Here is an 8,512-nt window from a genome sequence, read left to right as displayed (position 1 = left end):
TGTCACCTCTTCCACCAAATCGCCATTGACCTTCACCAAGTCACATAACTTTATTCATACTTTTTAATCTCTAGATTCCCTAAAGATCTGTGTCTGATAAGATCACCCACAGCACCTAGCACAATGCTCTGCCCTTAATTTATCCTCCATAACATGTATTTAATGAATGATGAACGACACTGGCGCATAAAAGCAAGACTAGGCAACTAGAGTTAGGAGACCCAGATTCTGGCTACCGCTAACCAGCCTGTGACCTTTTACAGATGTTACAAGTCACTCTGCCTCTGTGGGGAGAAGGCAACTTCTTCATGAACTCGAACATCCTTTGCAATCCTGTATCAGATACTTGGCAGGGTTTAAAAAAACATGGCACCTCTTATAACTTTTCACCCCCAATAATATGTTTTATCTGCTAATAAAATAATTATTTGGTAAAACACCCGCACAGGCGTTCACTTGACCCTCAAAACAACTTTGATTTTTAAAATGAGGAAAATGAAAATTAAAGAGGTTAAATGGCTTGACTAAATCACAGCTGTGATTAAATCGTAATGATGAAACCAAAAGTCAAAGTCCTGGTCTCCAAATCTTGTGGTTCCCCAGTATGCATAATTATCAATAACTGCCTTGCTTTCCAATACTTTTATTCTTTCTTCTACAATATTCCTCACTGTTACCAGTACGTTTGGCTGTCTGAACTGACATCAAATTTAAAAGGACTGCAGAAAAGAGAATCAGTTCAATGTATGGGAAATCATTTCCTGAAGAGAATTCTTCAATAAACTGCTTATTGGTATCTGTCCGTTCTGTTTTGTTAAAATAATAGAGGAGCAGCTGACTCTTTTATTATTTTTAAATTTTTGTGACAGAGTCTCGCTCTGTGGCCCAGGCTGGAGTGCAGTGGCGCAATCTCAGCTCACTGCAACCTCCGCCTCCTAGCTTCAAGCGATTCTCGAGCCTCAGCCTCCCGGGTAGCTGGGACTAGAGGCACGTGCCACCATGCCGGCTAATTTTTGTATTTTTAGTAGAGACAGTGTTTCACCATGTTGGCGAGGCTGGTCTCAAACTCCTGACCTCAAGTGATCCTCCCGCCTGAGCCTTCCAAAGTGCTAGGATTACAGGCATGAACCACCAAGCCCGGCCAACTGACTCTTACAGATGGGAATACAGTTATCACCAGGATGGCTGTTACCTGCTTACTCTGTACTCAAGATTATCATAAAAGGAATTTTTCTTATTAAGTAGATAATTTTTTAATCTCTGGAAAGCAACTTTCTTCATATGTTTTTATCTTCACAAAGTCATTCTTATAATGTCAGGTCTGAATCCTTCAGGCAGTTCAAGATCCACTTCTGAATTTGGGGCAAAAAGAGCACTTGTAATACCTACCGCAGAGCACACTCTGAATGCCTATATCTTCTGAACTGAATTAAATGTTATATAAGCATTGCTTAAATATTTTTGAATCTTGCCATGGTTCATTTATTCAAAAACAGAAATCTGTCATTGAGACCTGAAGGGAAAGCAATGAAATGTGAGACAAAATCAGCTGCTTACTGGCAGAAAGCCATAATGCTATCAAGTAGGTACATGAGAAATACTTTCGTACAAGAGCTCACACATATAGTATGGGTAGCATTCTAAATACTTTTCATATATTAGCTCGTTTTGGCTTCCTGACAACACTTTTAGGGAGATACTACTTTTTTTTTTTTTTTTTTTTTTTTTTGGAGATGGAGTCTCGCTCTTTCACCCAGGCTGGAGTGCCGTGGCCTGATCTCGGCTCACTGCAACCTCCGCCTCCCGGGGATCAAGCGATTCTCCTGCCTCAGCCTCCCGAGTAGCTGGGACTACAGGCACAGGCTGCTACGCCCGGCTAATTTTTGTATTTTAGTAGAGATGGGGTTTCACTGTGTTGGCCAGGCTGGTCTCCAACTCCTGAGCTGAGGCAATCCGCCCGCCTCGGCCTCCCCAAGTGCCAGGATTACAGGCGTGAGCCACCACACCCAGCTAAGATACTATTTTTTTAGCCCCATTTTACAGACAAGAAAACTCATGCACAGGGAAGTGATCACAGCTAGTGACTAGCAGAGTCTGAATCCAATCCCAGAAAATGTATGTGAGGAATTTAGGAATGTGTGACTTGATTTTTCTCCCCACACAAAGACCTAGTTATCTTGAAACAAACAAGCACATCTGATCTCTTTCTTGCTTAAGCTTTTGAGTTTTCACTGTTAGCCTAGTTTGGCACACCAGGCTAGATTTGTGTTTTAAGTGCCATTCTCAATGCAAGAAAAAGTCCCGCCCAGCTTTCCTCAACTACCCATGCTTTGAGACCTCAGATTAATCATCTTTTTTTTCTCAAGTTTTCATAATTCCACCTCTGTTGTAGCAGTCACTCACCAATTTGTACTATAATTATCTACTCACAATGCCTTTTCCAAGTTGTCGAAAAAGAGCTCAAGAGAGGGTTCTGAGATCTCATGCAAAAAGGAATTCAAGGCTAGTAGCAGAGCGCAGTGAGAAGAGAGTTTATTAAAAGCTACTCCATTGCAAAGTAGGGCATCCCCAGAGAGTAAGAGGAGGCACGCCTTGTCTGTAAGTTTTCCTTACACAGAGGTCTTATCTATGTAAAAAGCTAAGCTGTGTCTACATGTCGGTGAGCAGACAGCATTACAAATGATTCTATTGATTTAAAGATAACTATCCTTGACACTCTAGTGTGTGAATACATCAAAGCTTAACTGTAATTATCTTGAAAACATAGATTGTTATGGGTATTGGGACATGTGGGCTTTCTGTTTTTGTAGGAGTGTGTCCTTGTAGGTATCTTTAGGCTGTTTCCTCAACTATAAACGTGTTATGATTATGGGTTGTGACCGAAAAGGAACGTGCCTTGTTAGTCTCAAGATGGAGTTGATTTTTAAAGTGGTGCCACTCTGGCTCTCCTAGGCTCCTGCTTCCCTAACACAAGGGATTCAACTCCTCAAGACAAGGACCATGTCCTATTCACAGTTGTATACTCAGTATTTGGCATATGGTAAGCATTTCCTCAATGTATTGAATACAATCTTTCTTTTAAAAAATGTTATCCCATTGTTTTGGTAGCAAACGAAATAATTGTCTTCTCAAAATTTTATTTTTTATTTTTTATTTTTTTATTTGAGACAAGGTCTTGCTCTGTCATCCCGGTTGGAGTGCAGTGGCACAAACATAGCTCACTGAAGCCCTGACCTCCCAGGCTCAAGCCATCCTCCAACATCAGCCTTGGAAGTAGCTGGGACCATAGGTATGTGCCACCACACCTGGCTTATTTATTTATTTTTCATAGAGATGGGGTCTTGCTATGTTGCCCGGGCTGGTCTCCAACTCCTGGCCTCAATCAATCCTCCCGCCTTGGCCTCCCAAAGTGCTGGGATTACACGGGTGAGCCACCATGCCCAGCCCTTCAAAACTTTATCACTCACCATTTACTCATCCAAAGACTTTTAACCCCAATCATGTAATTGTTGGACATCCCCTCAGCACTTACATAATCTTTTGCAAATTCTAATTGCAAGTGATGGAGCCAACAGTATTAATTTGGAACACTGTTTTCATTTTCTTTTTCTCCTTTATGGCTCATAAAACCATAGTTAGAGTGACCATCAATCCAATTTAATGTAATTATGTAAGAAGTGTCTACTTTGTGTCAGGCACTGTGTTTGGTGCTGGGACGCAGGCAGTGAATAAGGCAGACATGGTACCTGTCATTTTGGAATTTAGAGTGTATTGAGAAAACAGCAGTGAACAAGTAATTACAGATGTCATGTGTATGAAGAAGGAGGAGGAGGAGGAAGAGAGAGAGGAAGAGAGAGAGGAAGAGGAAGAAAGAAGGAGAAGAGCACCACCAGCAAGCAGATGTTGCTCTGGAGGGTAAGAAGTTATAAACAAAACTAAGGGTCAAGAAAGGCCTACCAGAAGATGTTACTTTTAAGCTAGGTTTGAAGAATTAGTAGGGGTAGGCAGGTATAACCTCTGTCAATGTCAGTGATCACACCTTACCTTTCTTCTTCCCTTTCTCCTTACTAAAACACTAAGTGTACAGCCAACAAAATAAGTTTTTCACTCTTGATGGCAGTATGATTGGAAACATGAAGGTTCTATTCTTCTGAGCAGTCTTATTTGATATCTTTCTATAAGTGTCCATTCTGTTTTTTTCCTCAATATTGTTAATTTGAAATAATATATAAAGGTCAATCTCTAAGAAAGAGTTTATTTGGGAAAATGCAGGAATTGCAATTCGGGACACCCAGACCTGGGCAGCACCTGGGTGTATCCAAAGAACGAAGGGAAAGGCTGAGGTTTTATTGGGAAAGTGAGGAAGGTACACTGTTTTGAAAGAAAGTTCATTGGTGCCAGCAGGAACTGGCAAGTTCTGCTTGATGAAGTAGCAGCAGTTACCAGGTAAGACATAATCTTAAAGCCACAGGTAGGTCTCTGCGGGTTTTTCGTTGAATTGCAAAAATAGTTTATGGAACAGGTGTATGGGAACTGGCTGCCCTTTCGTATGACCTCTGGACTCCATTTTATTTGGTAATGACAAGACTGACTCCATTTGATACACTCAACTTTCACAATGTCAATTTTAAAAACTAGAAAATATTCATTTGTTAAATCAGAGTTGAACCTAGTCTCCTAGATTTGGAGTGCACTTCATTTTCTGAACTGGGTGGCAATATATATTGAACTAGGCAGCCTCTTCCTCAAGCATTCTTCCTCTTGGCACTTCAGGCTTTGAGCCTTGGCTCATTTCCCTAGTTCGTGGAGCACATCCTAGTGATATCCACTGGAATTGTGCCGAGAAAAAGAAAAAGCCAGAGTAATTATTAAAATGATTCAACTCAAGGTGAATCTCAGCTGATCCTAAGCCAAGGAGAAGGGGATTGAGGAGGAGGAAAAAGATTAACTAAAAAATCTGCCTTAAAAGAAGGTTTTCATCATATTGATATATTGGCCATGAATTCCAATAATATGTAATTTATTTACCTATTAGTTGTTGTTCTCCCCTTCTCCCCAAAAGGATTTAACAAAATTACTTCACTGGGGTAATTTAAATTGATCAAATTTCTGAAAGTAATTAAGCAATATGCCTTGAAAACAATGTATACCCTTTGATTCAATAATCCCACTTCTAGGAATCCACCTGAATCAGTAAGGGTTCTCCAGAGAGACAGAAGCAACAGGATATATGGAAGGGAATTTATTAGGGAAAATTGGCTCACACTGCCACAGAGATAAAGTCCCACCATAGGCCACGTGCAGGCTGGAGCATCAGCAAAGCCAGTAGCATGGCTTAGTCTGGAAGCTTCAGATGATGCAGCTTGAGAACAGTTTGAGAACAAAAGCCTGACAATCCTGGGAGGACCCTGGTGCAAGTCCCAGGGTCCAAAAGCCAAAGAACCTGGAGTCTGATGTCCAAGCGCAGGAGAAGAACAGGCATCCAGATCTGGAAAGCAGACAGAGAGCAGAGAACAAGGGTCTCCCATCTTCCCCCTTTGTCCCAGCTGGCCCCTAGCTACCTGGATGGTGCCGGCCCATATTGAGGACAGGTCTTCCTCTCTCATCTTGTATCAGTCTCCTCTGGAAACACCCTCACAGACCCATCCAGACATAATGTTTCCCTAGCCATCTAGGCATCCCTTAATCCAGTCAAGTTGACACCTAAAGTTAACCGTCGCAAGTCCACCCTTTGTTAAACTATCACCCATACACATCTCCTTAAACCATACTTCATCTCCAAATAAAAACAATAAAAAGGTCATAATTCCACCTAACATGATAAAACTATCCTGTGTACAACCGAAAACGCACAAATCCCATCCCCAGAAGAGAAGGTGAACTTCTTTAGTGATGTTTACTCTTCTCCTGATATCCCATAACTTAAATACTGTGATGTAAAATTAACAATACTTAAACACTAAAAGTCAATAAATTTTATGTTAATGCTAAATGAATAAGAGAGGAAAGACAACAAATATCTGTGTAAGATGTATGTATCTATGCATGAAGGTATTCTTAACAAAATAGGGAGGAAATAGTCATGGCAATTACAGTCCTCAATTCTGTTAACTGGTCATGTGGGTATAGCTGGTATTTATAACTACTTTCTTCTATTGTATATGCTGTATTCCATTTGCCTTCAAGTTCAGCAAGCACCTCAGCTGGTTGTGGTTCTCTACCTGGTGGGGGTGACATAAGCCTTCATTCCTAAAGGGTCTGGGCCATTCGTAGTCCTGCCTAGATTCAGTTATTGTATAATAGTTTCCCATTGACCTTAATCATAAGGCATGGTAAAACTAAGGGACTTCCTGTATTTCAGACAAACTCTTCCTTACCTCTATTGTGGAGTAATAGTCCAATTTCACCCTTGGTAGTACAGATCAATCACCTCAGCCAACACCTTAACTCCTTAGCCTGTGTGGAGTCCAAGTTGGCCTGGTGGCAGTTTTAAACTTCCAATTCAATGAAATCATTGTTGTGTCTGCTGGTAAAAGTATTCCTCCCTCTGGAACTAATGCCTCTAGGCCAGCAGAACATGTCATTGGAACAGAAAACAAACATTTTGCTAGTGGGTCACCAGGGGCAATGGTGAGTGGTGCCACTCCCATTTTCACCCCTTGATTGCTGGACGCATGAGTCCTGGCTATGGGAGAAACAGTATAATATATTGGATGCTGATTCAGAGCATATACGGCCTTCTAAAGAACCTTGTTCCAGTTCTGCAAAGTATCGTCACCTAGCTAGCACTGTAACTGTGACTTCAGAAGGTCATTCTGCCATTCTATTAAGCCAGCTGCTTCAGGATGATGGGAAACAAGGTAAAACCAATTAATTCTATGAGCATGCGCCCATTGCCACACTTCTTTGGCTGTGAAGTGAGTTCCTTGATCAGAAGCAATGCTGTGTGGAATAACATGATGGTGAATAAGGCATTTGGTAAGTCCATGGATGGAGTTTTGGCAGAAGCCTTGCATGAATGGAAGACAAATCCATATTTAGAGTAACCGTCTATTCCAGTAAAGACATACGGCTGTCCCTTCCGTGATGGAAGCAGTCCACTGTAATCAACCTGCCACCAGATAACTGATCACCCTGGGGAATGGTGCCATATCAGGAGCTCAATGTTGGTCTCTTGCTGGCAGAATGGACACTCAGAAGTGGCTGTAGCCAGGTTGGCCTTGGTAAGTGGGGGTCCGTGTTGCTGAGTCCATGCATAAACACTATCCCTGCCACCACGGCCACGTTGCTTATGAGCCCTTTGGGCAAATGATAGGGGTGGCTAAGGAAAGAGGTCTACTGGTATCCACAGAACAGGTCATTCTATTCACTTGATTATTAAAATTCTCCTCTGCTGAGGTGGTCATCCTTTGGTGAGCATTCATATGGCACACAAATATCATCACATCTTTTGCTCACTCAGAGAGGTCTATCCACAAAACCTCTTCCCCAAATTCCTTTGTCACCAGTTTTCCAATCATGTTCCTTCCAAGTTCTTGACCATTCAGTCAAACTATTGGCTATCGCCCATGAATCAGCATGTCATCACACATCTGGCCATTTCTCCTTCCAAGCAAAGTGCACAACAAGGTGCACTGACTGAAATTCTGTTCACAGGAGGATTTCCCTTCACTACCTTCCTTCACGGATGTTCTAGAAAGGGGCTGCAGTGCTGTAGCTGTCCACTTTCTGGTGGTACTTGCATATACGAAGAACCATCTGAAAACTAGGCCCTAGTATTCTCTTCCTCTGTCAACTGATCATAGAGTCATCCCCATGAGGCCAAAGGTGCAGGCTGGGAGAGAGAAGAGAGAGAGTGTAGCAGCAGGAAACATAGGCATTTGAGTCCCTTCCTCATGGAATCTCTTGCCTTCAGGACCTGCTCAGGCTGATCAATACCCTACTTCCATTTGATGATGGAGTGCTGCTGTACACACCCAACTTTATGGCTTGGTGGGTTAGATAACACCCCATTCATGATAGGCAGTTCAGGTCACATGGTAACTTGGTGGCCCATGATCAACCATTTAGTTTCTGCTAAGGTCCAGTAGCAGGCCAAGAGCTATCTTTCAAAAGGAGGGTAGTTATCTGTGGATGATAGCAGGGCCTTGCTCCAAAATCCTAAAGGCCTCCACTGTGATTCACCAATGGGGTCCTGCCAAAGGCTCCAAACAGCATCCCTAACAGCCACTGACATCTTAAGTACCATTGAATCAGCTGGATCATATGGCCCAAGTGGCAGTGCAGCTTGCATAATAGCCAGGGATCTGTTGCAGCCCCTCTTGAATCTAGAAGCTTTTCTAGTCACTCAGTAAATGGATCAAAGCAACACACCCAAGTGAGGAACATGTTCCTTCCAAAATCCAAATAGGCCCACTAGGCATTGTTTCCTGTTTATAGGAGGGGCCAGATGCAAGAACTTTACCTTAGAAGGGATATCTCGACAGGCCCCACACTACTGGACCCCTAGAAA

The sequence above is a fragment of the Gorilla gorilla genome, chromosome 7, assembly GCF_029281585.2.
Source record: "Gorilla gorilla gorilla isolate KB3781 chromosome 7, NHGRI_mGorGor1-v2.1_pri, whole genome shotgun sequence".
Taxonomy (NCBI): Eukaryota; Metazoa; Chordata; class Mammalia; order Primates; family Hominidae; genus Gorilla; species Gorilla gorilla.
This window is presented reverse-complemented; position numbering follows the sequence as displayed.